This window comes from Balaenoptera musculus, chromosome 11 (assembly GCF_009873245.2).
Source record: "Balaenoptera musculus isolate JJ_BM4_2016_0621 chromosome 11, mBalMus1.pri.v3, whole genome shotgun sequence".
In the NCBI taxonomy this organism is placed as follows: Eukaryota; Metazoa; Chordata; class Mammalia; order Artiodactyla; family Balaenopteridae; genus Balaenoptera; species Balaenoptera musculus.
Genome location: NC_045795.1, coordinates 25,174,402 through 25,187,788, shown reverse-complemented (window position 1 = coordinate 25,187,788; position 13,387 = coordinate 25,174,402). Strand labels below are relative to the sequence as shown.

The following is a 13,387-nucleotide window of genomic DNA, read 5'->3' as shown; positions in this document are numbered from 1 at the left end:
AAATCAAGTCAGTAGCCACTGCAGTCACTGACCCATGCAGTACAAGTTGAAAGGAATTCAGGGCACTCTGTGCTCTGGGAAAACTGGCAGAACGGGTCCTCAGATAGTTGGATGTTTTCAGGAGAAAATTTTATGAACTCAAATTCTTGTATCTTCTCATACTGTACTTAGAAAAGCACTAAAACCATTAACTAAGATACCTGTTCCTCGTGACTAGCAGCCCTTTCTCCGAGATGTGTGCTTGATTGCACATACCCTTTGCCAAAATCACATCGACACCGACCTCTTCAGAACAGTTCCTTGGAGCTATCTGAGAGGCTGTCTCCTGTGCTATAGTCCTCAGTAAGTCCCCAAATAAAACTGAAACTCACATTATCTGTTTTTATTTCAGTTGACAGGCTAAAAATATAGATCTTTAAGTTTCCCCAGTTCCTCCCATGCCATTCCCTACATCTTTCCTTCAAGTAGAATTGGATCGGGGATCCTATAAGCAACCACTTACATGAAACTATTGCCTTTTTACCCACATTTATCAAGCCCTTATTATGTGATAGGCACAATGCTGAGTGTCTAATGTGTGCCTTTCATTTAATTCTAGCAATAACTGCATGAAGTGGCTATGATTATTTCCATTTTACAAATAAGGAGCCTGAACCACAGAAAGATTAAGTAATTTACCAAAGGCTCTAAGTGGTGGGGCTGGGCCTCAGACTCAGAATGGTCTCGCTTCCAAGACCACACTTCTAACCTCATCGCAAAGTGCCTCTCTTTTTCTCTGCCAACATCACAAAGAAGTCAATGGCCCTCAGTCTTTTGTTAGATGTGAAAAGAAAACAATAATAACTAGGACTTTTAAACAGCTCTGTTTCTTGTGTAAGTTTTCACAAGTAGGTCTTGTAGTTGGTCTTCTTTTAGGATAGACCAGTATAAATGAGTATACCAGACATTCCAGGCAGATGGTTTAACTACATCACACTTCCATGTCTCCATGTTACAGTAAGGCTAACATTTCTTACCCCTTTCCTACTTTACATAAAATTATGAAGTTTAGGGATATGATGTCATCACTTGCACTTTGGACTTCTTGGAGAAGCAATTCTATATAAACACACAGTAGAAATGACAGAAAAACACTGTCAGTGTGGTATGTACACAGTATAAAATGGACCAAATTAATTCCTTAGAGCTTGGGACAAAAATAGCCCCTTAGTCTTGCATATCTAGTTTTTAATCATGTTGCATATGCCTGTTCTGTGGCTTTCAAGAGCAATCTGAAAGGGCACTGTGTCTGATAGAATGTGGATTGCAGTAAGAGTTTAGCATTCTCCTTTTAGAGGAAACACTGCAATCCAAGATCTTGCCTCTTTCCAGCTTTTGAAAAACCACAAGTCAAAATTTTGTTGCCATATGAGAGTGTTGCATAGAGGGACATTAGCTATGAATTTCTATGTACTAGAGGCTATTCTGTCTTTTGTGGATAAAAAAAATTAATCAATAATTAATCTAAAAAAGAAATGGAAAATTTTATTTGAGCCAACCTGAGGATTATAACCCAGGGGACAGTCTCTCAGAGAGCTCTGAGGACTATTCTGAAGAGGTAAAGGGGGAGGCCAGTATAGATGTGATTTTGGAGAAGGGGGTACGTGCAATCAAGCACGAATCTTGGTAGAGATGACTGCTGTTCGCAAGGAACACGTATCTTAGTTAATGGTTTTAGTGCTCCTGTAAGTATGGGAAGATGCAAAAAACTGGATTCATAAAATTTTCTCCTGAAAATATCTAACTACCTGAGGGCCAGTTCTGTCAGTTTTCCCTCAGCACAAAATGCCTCATCCTGATCTTCGCCCTGAATTCCTTTCAGGGTGTTCTGCATAGGTCAGCGACTGCAGTGGCCAATGACTTGTTCCTTGTAGAAATGGATGGTGGGCAACATTCTTCGTCTTACAATCCCTTCCCTTTTAGTCTTAATTTTGACCAAGGTTTAGGAGGCATTTCGTGACCACTTTGTCCCACAGTGCTAGGGATGCTCATTCCCAGGTCAGGCGAGGATTTGGTTGATAAGCCACTCAATGTGCTATTACTGGACTAGGCCCCGTTAACAGTAGCCAAAAGCCTCTGGATCACCTGTCTTATATTCCGTTATGGTCCAGGAAATGGTCCCCTCTTGTTGCTTCTTCCCACATCTAGAGTTACGCTATTATAATCATTGATTTTGTAGAACTATATCTTTGATCAGTAGTTTCAAGTCGACTAATCATCATTAATTTTATTGGAGGCTCAGTCACACATTTGGTCATGCAAGAAACAATAATCCTGTACAATAGGCAGAATACAAGTAATATAACTAGTAACGTTAACAAGGTCATAAGTATTTAAGTGAAGAGCTTCCATTAGGTGTGGCTCAGTATCTCCCCAGGTCATCTGACCAGTCTGCCAGTCTGCTCTGCATCAATAGCTGTCTTTAAGGGAAATGACATATTGTTATTGTATGTAAAGTTCACTAAAGACGTCTGCAGGTACAAGGTGAGCGGTGGGTCATTGTGACCCCTTAAGGATTGACAAAGGAATGTTATCTTCTAAGGAGTTAAGTGGCTGGCATCCAAAGAACAACTGACATTTATGGTTGAGCAGGTATTTCTGCTATTGGGGAGTCTAGCTAATGCAGAATGCAGATGCACAATGACTGGTAGAGGGGAGGGAGGAGGCCAAAGGACAGAGAAGAAGGTTTATGCTTAAAGTTTTCTTGGCTTAAAATATGAATTTTATGTCATCCCTTTTATGAAAGATCCAAGAGCCTCTTATAATGACTCAAAAATAATAATAAGGTCACTCTTTTTTCCAGAGTTACCAAAGTGGGCCATCATCTCAGAGTAGGAAATGAAAGGGGCCAGTATGAGATCCAAGTAGATTTAAAAGGCATGAAGGATGTGAAAGTACTTAACACTACTGAACTGTATGTTTTTTAAAATGGTTAAGGTGGTTAATTTTATATTATGCATATTTTACCACAATTAAAATGTTTTAAATTTTGTTATGTGTATTTAGCAAAGCAAATTTTATTTTTATTGTTACTTTTTGGTTTGATCTCAATTTTTTATTTTTATTTTTTTTAAAGGATAGTTACCTTTTTTTAAAATTAATTAATTTATTTATTTTTGGCTGTGTTGGGTCTTCGTTCCTGCGTGCAGGCTTTCTCTAGTTGTGGTGAGCGGGGGCTACTCTTCCTTGCGGTGCGCGAGCTTCTCAATGCAGTGGCATCTCTTGTTATGGAGCACGGGCTCTAGGCGGGTGGGCTTCAGTAGTTGTGGCACGTGGCCTCAGTAGTTGTGGCGCACTGGCTTAGTTGCTCCGTGGCATGTGGGATCTTCCCACACCAGGGCTCCAAACCCGTGTCCCCTGCATTGGCAAGCGGATTCTTAACTGCTGAGCCACCAGGGAAGCCCGATCGCAATTTTTTAAATTGAAGTATAGTTGATTTACAATATTACATTAGTTTCAGGTGTACAGCATAGTGATTCAGTATTTTTGAAGAATATATTCTAACTTATTACAAGATAATGGCTATAATTCCTTGTGCTATACAGTATATGCTCGTTGCTTATCTATTTTATACACAGCAGTTTGAATCTCTTAATCCCATAGGCCTATCTTGTCCCTCCTCTTCAGTAACAAGTTTGTTTTCTATATCTGTGAGTCTGTTTCTGTTTTGCATATACATTTGTTTGTATTATTTTTTAGTTTCCACATATAAGTGATTTCATACAGTATATAATGGAAAAGTGCCAGGTTTCAACAGACAAGAGTTGGACCTGCCTGTCTCAGCAGAGTCATGAAATGAATTAAATGAATCTCTTAGAATAGCGCTGGTGTGGACCATCCTCCCAGGATCTGATGGGTTTCTCTTTTTTTCCAGATAATGAAGACTGCTTTTTTAACAGCAAAGCCAATTTGATTTGTTAATTGACGTGGCGCAGCAGGCGAGATCTTAATTCCCCTACCTGGGATCAAACCCGAGCGCCCTGCAGTGGAAGTGCGGAGTCTTAACTCCTGGACCGCCAGGGAAGTACTGATGCTCCTATATCTTAAGTGTATTTTTCTTATGGTAAAATATGGACAGCACTGTGGGTGGGGAGGACAAATCTGGGACCAAATGTGGAATTTCCTCTCCTGACCACCCCGCCCCCCTTGTGTAAGTAGGTCACGGTTATCGGTACCCGCTAGAAGAGACAGGAGTATAGAAGTGGGTGCTAGCATGTCAGTATAAGAGGTGTGTTCCTGTGGTGCATAAGTCCTTCGAGGGTGTATCTCAGGGGTGTGAAAGTGTGTCTGCAATAGCCCTCCTGGGTGTGTCAAAACATGATTTCACAGGCAGAATGACCCTTAATGTGCAAATTCGGGTGGTGAGAGTAGATTGAATTCAGTCTTAGGATAAAAGATGAAGTTTGTTGTTTGTTCCCCAGCCCGAAAGACTTCGGCAGTGCCCCCCTGGGGTGGGTCTTGGAAAGAACAGGGCAGCGGTAGACTCGTCTCTGTTTCTCCCGTCCCCTTGGGCTTTTAGCCGCCGAAAGGGGGCTGTGCGGACCTAACACCGGGCTGGAAGGAAGAGGCGTAAGTCAACTTCCTCGCCGGCGGCAACCGCGGCGGCTGTGGCCGCGCGGGTGTGCGCATCCCGCCCCCGGGTCGGGAAGGGGCGGAGCCGGGCGGAGCCCGCCCCCCGCGGTCCCCTCTTCCCTGCTGCTCCACTGAGAAGCGCCGGCCTCAGTCTCTGCCGCCTGCAGGAAGCTGGGAGCCGGGACCCCGGGCCGGGAGTGCGGGCTGGGCTGCGTGCACGGGCTCGGCCGCCGCTGCCGGTGAGTCCCGGGGCCGGCGGCGCGGAGCGGGGCGGGAGGCGCGTCAGGACCGGGCTGTTGGGGAGACCCCGGGTTCAAGCTCGGGGATGTCAGGCTCGAGACGTTGGGGAGCCCCAGACCCCAGCCCGGAGGAGCGTCGCGATGTGGAGAAACCCGAGCCCGGGGGCGGGGAGTCAGTGCCCCGGGGTTGGGGAGTCCGGGAGCCCTGAGGGCGAGGCGGCGGGTCAGGAAGGCGAAGTTAGGGTGTCCCGAAGCCCGAGCCTGGAGGACTGAGCGGTCAGGATCCTGACGTTGGAGAGGTCCGGAGGAGTGCGGAATGAGGGGTGCCCTGTCGGCATTCTTGGGGCGCCCTCCTCCGGGCGGAGGGGAGCAGAACCCGGGAAGGGAGTGCGGAGAGAGGAAGCCCGAGGCGGGCGGGGCGGGAGGGGAGCCCGAGTGAGGGGAGCCCCGGAAAGCGTAGGGTGGGGCGAAGCGAGTGGCTTCTCTGGGGAAAGATGGAGGGGGCTTCTCCGAGAGGGCGGGCGCGGGAAGCGGAGTCGTGCGGGGAGCCTGGGGTTCTGTTCTGGAGGATAGGGGGTTGGAGGGCCGGAACGCCGCGGCGGGGGTCCAAGGTGGCGGGCTGAGGGGTGCGTCAGGGACTCAGGGAACATCTCGGCCTAGGGGACGCAACCTCCTCGGTGGAATGGGGTCATGGCAATCTCGAGAGGGCACCCACTCGAGAGAGCAAGACGGGCCACCCCAGACGGGGGCAGGTTGGGACCCCGCACCAAGCGAGCTCGGGGATTGTTGGGACCTTGGGCGGGGGGACCAGGGAGGGGCGAACCTCGCTGACCCCACGCGGGCACCGCAGCGCCCTGTGCATCTGTGGGCCCTCAGGCACAGACTCACAAAAGGGAGACCCGCGGGCCGGACAGGCTTTTGGTTGCATCTCGTATTTCTGAGCTGGGTTAGAAGTTATTTTGCCCAGGGATCCGATGAGAAGAGTATGGGCTTAAAAGAATAGTTCTGGAGTGAGTTTTCAAATGTACAGGTAAGCTCTACGTGTGTGTGTGTAATTTTTAGATGCACACGTGCTACTTGCTGCCCCCTCTCCTGTACTTCTGAGAGGCTGTTTCTGAGTAAAAACTGGAGGATAATCAGGAAGGCGCTGTCATGCACACATACACACCCGAACCGCCCGCAAATGCATTGCATTCCACAGCCGAGTAAACTCGAGGAGTGTTGTGCAGTTTTGGATTGTTTCTTTTGGCGAGGGCTCCCTTTACTGGAGTTAATAGGAGTTACCTGCATGGAAGGTGGACTGCCCTTGACTGCCCTCTTAGGATGTGCACAGCCTATACCCACTCCTGAGCTGCTGCACCCTTGAACAGGTCACCCGGCAGGGCACTAGGCGGCTTAGGACCTCAGTGGATGGGCATTCTAGAGTCTTTCTGAAGATAAACAAACGACTCGTACCCTGTCTGGTTTGTTTTTTTCTGTTGTTTGTCTTGGGTGCCTGGCTCCCTTTAATTAGTTAAATAATATTGACATCTTATATTAACATATCCTGTATGGTTAATTATGTGTTGTAATTAGTTTAATTATTTGATATAACAGCTAATTCTGGAAGACCCAGGGCCCTGGGAATCCTGTTAAGTGGATTTCTCCCTTAGAAGGTTCCTGGGCTTTAAGGGGCAGTGGGTGAGAGATGCCTCCCACTCCCTTTCTTTTCTGCTGTAGTTATAGGTCCATCTTCTGATGCACACTGAGATTTGAGCTTCCTGGGAGGACCAAAGATTTTTGGCAACTAGCATATGTTGGGCCTTTTTTTTTTTCCCCTTCATGAAAAGGAAAGCTCTTCAGTAATTATGCAAGTTAATGGAAGAGTGATCTATTCATTTCACAGGTATCATTTCAGGACAAGCTTTTCTTTTTTTTTCACCAGGGGGTGGTCAGAACCTTGAACCAAAATCTGCATTATTATTATTGCGTTAGCATATTTATCCACTTGGACGTAGAGCTAGCTGATTCTTCCAATTCTTTATCCAGATGTTAGGATAAATACGCCAGTATTTATACATTCAAATAAATGCATGTTTCCCCCCTTCAGAAGCCTTGGCTTGGCCAGCTGTGTACTAATTCTAGTGATGCTGTCATTGCTGAGAATAATTTTGGAGCTCCTGCTTTGGAGTTGCCTTCAGAGCTGGCAACACGTTGACTGAATTGCCTCTGTGATGGCAAACCTTCTGAAGCTGGGAAACAGCCAAACACTGTGTGGAGCCAGCTGTGGTGGAGAATCGAGGTTGTAATAGGAAGTATGTCCATTAAGGTAATGAAAGTCTTCTTGAAGGACTAGCAGGTCTACAGGGGTCATCCAGTAAAGAGTATATGTATGTGTTTAGGACTGTAAAGTAGTTGCTTTGAAATGCAACCTTCATTTGGATGTTTGTTCTCTGGTATGTGTGTAAAAAACTGGCCCTATAGTACCTTGCTGTACCTTATGGCTTACTGGGCTGGAGAAAATAAGCCTTTTTTTTTTCCCCTTCCATGTATTCTTTACCAGGCAGTTTCCATCCCTTTGCATTAAAGCAAGATGAACAAAAGACTTGTTTTTTCAGAAAACAATGTAGTCAGAAAGTCACTTACCTCATGGGTCATTAATGCCTGGTACTTGAGTTTTTATGTGAAAGAATCTATATAGAATCAAGGGGAAGAGAATGATTTCTGAAAAGCCATTTCAGTTTTGGGATTCCATAGCACACACAGCGTGAAAAATTAACATATCCCTTTTCTGCCATTGGTTCCATAAATTCCCAAGTTTTTTTCAGGTTGTTAATCCAAAGCTTCATATAGCCATGGCTTGAATCTTGATTTAGCTGTGATCTTGGACAAGTTATTCATCTCTTTTGGCCTCTGTTTTTCTACCCTAAAATGAAGATATAATGAGTAGGTACCTCATGGGCCTGTGATGAAGATGAAATAAGATTATGCATATAGAACCCTGAGGTCAGTGTCCCATACATAATCAGTGCTCCATAAAGTCTTGCTTGTTATTAATAGTGCTTATGGATAGTTTTGTATTAAAATTCCTTTTAAGCCATGTAGAAATTTATCATTTCCAAGTAATGACATTCCCTTTGGCTGGGCTTTGCAAATGAACATGTCAATGAGAACACCTGGTTTTTACTCTCCTGGCCTCTCAGGAGTTTTTAAAGAGTCACCTTAACTGCAACCAGAGCTAGCTACTTTATTTTGAATTCTGATATTTTAAAAAAACGAACAGTCCTGTTTGGATTGTGTGTTAGGTATAAGAGTTTGGTCAAAAGCTGAAGGAAGGGCTTCCCTGGTGGCGCAGTGGTTGAGAATCTGCCTGCCAATGCAGGGAACACGGGTTCGAGCCCTGGTCCAGGAAGATCCCACATGCCGCGGAGCAACTAGGCCCGTGAGCCACAACTGCTGAGCCTGCGCGTCTGGAGCCTGTGCTCCGCAACGGGAGAGGCCGCGATAGTGAGAGGCCCGCGCACCGCGATGAAGAGTGGCCCCTGCTCGCCGCAGCTAGAGGAGGCCCTCGCACAGAAGCAAAGACCCAACACAGCCAAAAATAAAATAAAATAAATAAATAGCGTTCCCTTAAAAAAAAAAAAAAAAAAAAAAAGCTGAAGGAAAATTGTTTAAAAGCTTCTCCTATAATTTTTTCCCTTGATCCAATAAAATATTATTCTAACGACATAGCTATAGTTTTCTTGGCATATATTGAAAGGGATGATTCTGGGGAACGTTTGTTTCAGTTAAACTGGAGTTTTGTTTTGCTTTTTTTTAAATGATAGGGAGGAAGAACCTGGCACTATGTTCTCAGCTCTTCCATAAATATTGACTTTAATTTTTTGCAGATTTATGAATGAATGAATTTTATTAAAAATATTTGCATACAATAATTTTATCTTAATTTTTAATCAATGGTTCGGGGTTACTATGAATAGAGGTTCATGAAATGTTCGACATTTAGTGAGAGTTCTCTGTTGTTTCAGCGATGTTTGTTCAGGAGACAGAGGTATAAGACAGATTTCTTCCTCCAGGAAGTTCACATAATGTGCCTCTCTTAGGACAATTGCATTGGCAAGAGTTTTTTTTCACCTAATGGCTTATAGGGCTAAGGATTAATATGGATTTCACTGCATGTTCATTTCCCTCAGTTTCTTGGAGAAGGTTAAATATATAGATCTCTCGATAGTGTTCATATTTTTTGACGTGGATTAGATCCTGGTGTGCACTCAGATGCCATAAAAGGAGATAAGGGCTCTAAAAGTATTTAGTGAATTGTAAAGTGATACACAGTCTGCCTTCCCTGTGGGGGCTGGATGGGGGGGGTGCTGCTCTGCATCCTCAGATTCAACCAACTGTGGATGGAAATGTCAACAAAAAATTAATCCATAGTCGGGGATATATGTATATGTAAGCTGATTCACTTTGTTATAAAGCAGAAACTAACATACCATTGTAAAGCAATTATACTCCAATAAAGATGTTAAAAAAAATTAATCCATAGTCAATCCGAGAAAGAAATGGAAAATTTTATTTGAGCCAACCTGAGGATTATGACCCAGGAGACAGTGTCTCAGAGAGCTCTGAGGGCTGTTCTGAAGAGGTAAAGGGGGAGGCCAGTATAGATGTGATTTTGGAGAAGGGAGTACGTGCAGTCAAGCACACATCTTGGTAGAGGTGACTGCTATTTGCGAGGAACAGGTACCTTAGTTAATGGTTTTAGTGCTCCTGTAAGTATGGGAAGATGCAAAAAACTGGATTCATAAAATTTTCTCCTGAAGATATCTAACTACCTGAGGGCCAGTTCTGTTAGTTTTCCTGCAGCACAAAATGCCTCATCCTGATCTTTGCCCTGAATCCCTCTCAGGGGGTACTACATAGGTCAGCGACTGCAGTGGCCAATGACTTGTTCCTTGTAGAAATGGATGGTGGGCAACATTCTTCGTCTTACAATCCCTTCCCTTTTAGTCTTAATTTCAGTCAAGGTTTGGGAGGCATTTCATGACCATTTTGTCCCACGGCCCTAGGAATGCTCATTCCCAGGTCAGGCGAGGATTTGGTTGATAAGCCACTCAATGTGCTATTACTGGACTAGGCCCCGTTAACAGTAGCCAAAAGCCTCTGGATCACCTGTCTTATATTCCGTTATGGTCCAGGAAATGGTTCCCTCTTGTTGCTTCTTCCCACATCTAGAGTTACACTATTATAATAATTGATTTTGTAGACCTATATCTTTGATCAGTTGTTTCAAGTCGACTAATCATCATTAATTTTATTGGAAGCTCAGTCACACATTTGGTCATGCAAGAAACAATAATCCTGTACAATAGGCAGAATACAAGTAATATAGCTAGTAGCATTAATAAGGTCATAAGCAAGTATTTAAGTGAAGAGCTTTCATTAGGTGTGGCCCAGTATCTCTCATCAGTCTGTTCTGCATTAATCGCTATCTTTAAGGGAAATGATATATTGGTATTGTACATAAAACTCACCACGATGTCTGCAGGTATAAGGTGAGGGTGTGTTATTATGACCCTTAAGGACTGACAAAGGATATGTTATCTTCTAAGGAGTTATGTGGCAGTCAGAAGAACATTGATCTTTATGTTTTGAACAGGTGTTTCTGCCACTGGGAGTCTGGTTAATGCATAAGCAGATTCACAATGAATGGTAAAGGGGAGGGAGGAGGCCAAAGGTGCAGAGAAAAATTTCATGTGTAAAATTTGTCTTGCCTTAAACTGTGAATTGAAATAAACATCAGAAAATATTTAGGAAAAAAATTCCAGAAAATTCCAAAAAACAAAACTTGAATTTGCCATGCACAGGCAACTACTTACATAGCATTTACTTTACATAGCATCTACATTGTATTTACAATTATTTTCATAACCTTTTCATTGTATTAGGTGTTATAAGTAATCTAGAGATGTTTTAAAGTGTATGGGAGAATGTGGGTAGGTTACATGCAAATACTATGCCATTGTATATAATGGACTTGAGCCTCCACAGATTTTGGTATCTGAGGAGGGTCCTGGAACCAATCCCCCACAGATACTGAGGGATCACTGTATAACCATAGGATAGGGGGCTATTATTGTTGTTCCATACTTTCCCGGAGTGTTCTGATTATCACCTACATAGCGGTGTTTGGCCCTTGCTCTATCTCTCTTCTGAATGGTGGTTTACACCCAGAAAACAATACAGCAGCGTGGTTTAGACTAGAGCAGTGGTTCTTAATAAGGAGTAGGGGCTGTGTTTTTGCATCCCCCCGCCCCCCAACCCACCAGGACATTTGGCAATGTCTGGAGATGTTTTTGATTTTCACAGCTGGGAAGAGGAGAGATGTTACTGGCATCTAATGGGTAGATTCTGCTAGGTAAAGTATAACGCACAGGACATCCCCTTACAACAAAGAATTTTCCAGCCCCAAATGTCAGTAGCGCTGAGAGACCCTGGACTATAGCAAGGGACCTGGAGTGGGGACCAACCTGTTAGCATCCTGGAACAACCCTGGGTGAGTTCCTTAACCTGAGTGTCTATAAAATGCAAGTCTGAAGTGCTATTGTGGAATTAGATGAGATAGTGTAAATAAAGTACTTAGCTCACAGAGGTGCCCTGTAAATGGTAACTCTTAGTATTATGTCTGGTTGGTAAATCCAGGGACTATGCTTTAAATAGACAGCTTTGGCTTTTGAACCCATTGTGTACAGAACCCAGTCAGGTTTCATTTTTCTTTTTTAATAAATTTATTTATTCAGTTTTGGCTGTGTTGGGTCTTTGTTGCTGCGCACGGGCTTTCTCTAGTTGCAGCTAGCGGGGGCTGCTCTTCGTTGCGGTGCGCCGGCTTCTCATTGCAGTGGCTTCTCTTGTTGCGGAGCACGGGCTCTAGTTGCGCGGGCTTCAGTAGTTGCGGCACGTGGGCTCAGTAGTTGTGGCTCGCGGGCTCTAGAGCGCAGGCTCAGTAGTTGTGGCACACGGGCTTAGTTGCTCCGCGGCATGTGGGATCTTCCCGGACCAGGGATCGAACCCGTGTCCCCTGCATTGGCAGGAGGCTTCTTAACCCCTGCGCCCCCAGGGAAACCCCGAGTCAGGTTTCTTGATTCCATTCACGTGTCCAAGAGTAGGGCCCCTGGTGTCTGCGGTTCCTTCTGCATTCTGGCCTAGGTTCTGCCCTGGTTCTGCTGGCAGTGGGGTGCAGATGACTCCAACCAGGTGAGCAGGGCAACGGCCAGGCCTTTCTCGTGGAGGGCAAAGATGAGCTGGGGCTGGAGCAGCTTTCGGTTTCCTCCAAGCCACACTTGGAAGGAGGAGAAGGTCAGGTGGGGAAGCCCTACCCACACCCCCCCAGCTTGTCTTCTAGGCTCTCTACTCGACTCGACCCTGTGTCTGTATGGTCAGAGCTTCCTCTGCTGTGTGAGCAGGCCAGGTGTGTCTGGCAGTTTCTCTTTACTTTTCCTTAGCCCCTCCTACTCAAGCAAAAAGTTTTTGGAGGGGTCCCTTCAGTTTTAACGAAATACTCCGAATCTGCTGCAGTTTTTGCTTTGCATGGGGCTCCCCAGCCATCTGGGAGGAGAAAGGAGGCCGCCCATAAAGCCCAGGCTCCGCTTTGACTTTACTGCTTTGCTGTGTTTTTCTGTTGCACTCTGAGCCAGAGGAGTGGGTGGTCCATTCAGAGTAACCAGGGGAGTCTCAGCAGGGTGAGGGTGGGATGACATTCCAAAGTGTTTAGCAGACCAACATGTAAATAATGCAGTGGTTTTTCAGCTGTGAGCTAGAAACCATCAGTTCTGTGGTTCTCAGTCCTGGCTGTACAATAGAATCACCTGGGGCTTTCTAAGAATGCAGATGCCTGGGCCCCACCCCAGACGGTTGATTCGAAATCTCAGTGGGCAGGGCCTGGGCATCAGATGTTTTAAGATGCTCCTTAGATGATTCTGATACCCAGTGAGAGTTGAGAGTCAGGACCATGCCTTGTGAAATTAATGACCTGCATTTAAGGATAAAAAGAAAGAAAAAAAAGAAAAATATAAAGAAGAGAACCGAATTAAAAATGTGAGAGTAACATAAGTATTGTTTTGTTAAGCTTTTGTTTTAGTGATGAATGTATACTTGCTTGTGATGTAAAATATGTCCCTTCTAATGGGTTGCAGTCAAAAAAGTTTGGAAAACTTTGCTTTAGAGCCTTAGAGGTATTTAATTAATATTGACAAATTTACCTCTTTCAATATTTCTGTGCATGCATCTGCTGGACAGGTTTTTTTTTGTTTTTATTTTATTTATTTATTTATTTATTTATGACTGCGCTGGGTCTTCGTTGCTGCATGCAGGCTTTCTCTAGTTGCGGCGAGCGCGGGGCTACTCTTCATCGCAGTGTGCGAGCTTCTCATTGCCGTGGCTTCTCTTGTTTTGGAGCACCAGCTCTAGGCGTGTGGGCCTCAGTAGTTGTGGCACGTGGGCTCAGTAGTTGTGGCTTGCAGGCTTTAGAGCGCAGGCTCAGTAGTTGTGGCACACGGGCT

General features: G+C 44.9%; 1 protein-coding gene across 1 annotated transcript in view; it reads left to right on the top strand.

Moving 5' to 3' along the window:
* Nucleotides 1-4,674: 4,674 nt before the first annotated feature.
* Nucleotides 4,675-13,387, top strand: part of PAQR8 (progestin and adipoQ receptor family member 8) — a 41,710-nt gene continuing 32,997 nt past the window's right edge. Inside the window, exon 1 of the mRNA XM_036870413.1 lies at nt 4,675-4,850. The gene's annotated coding sequence lies outside the window, so the exon portion shown is untranslated. The remainder of the gene's footprint in view (nt 4,851-13,387) is intronic.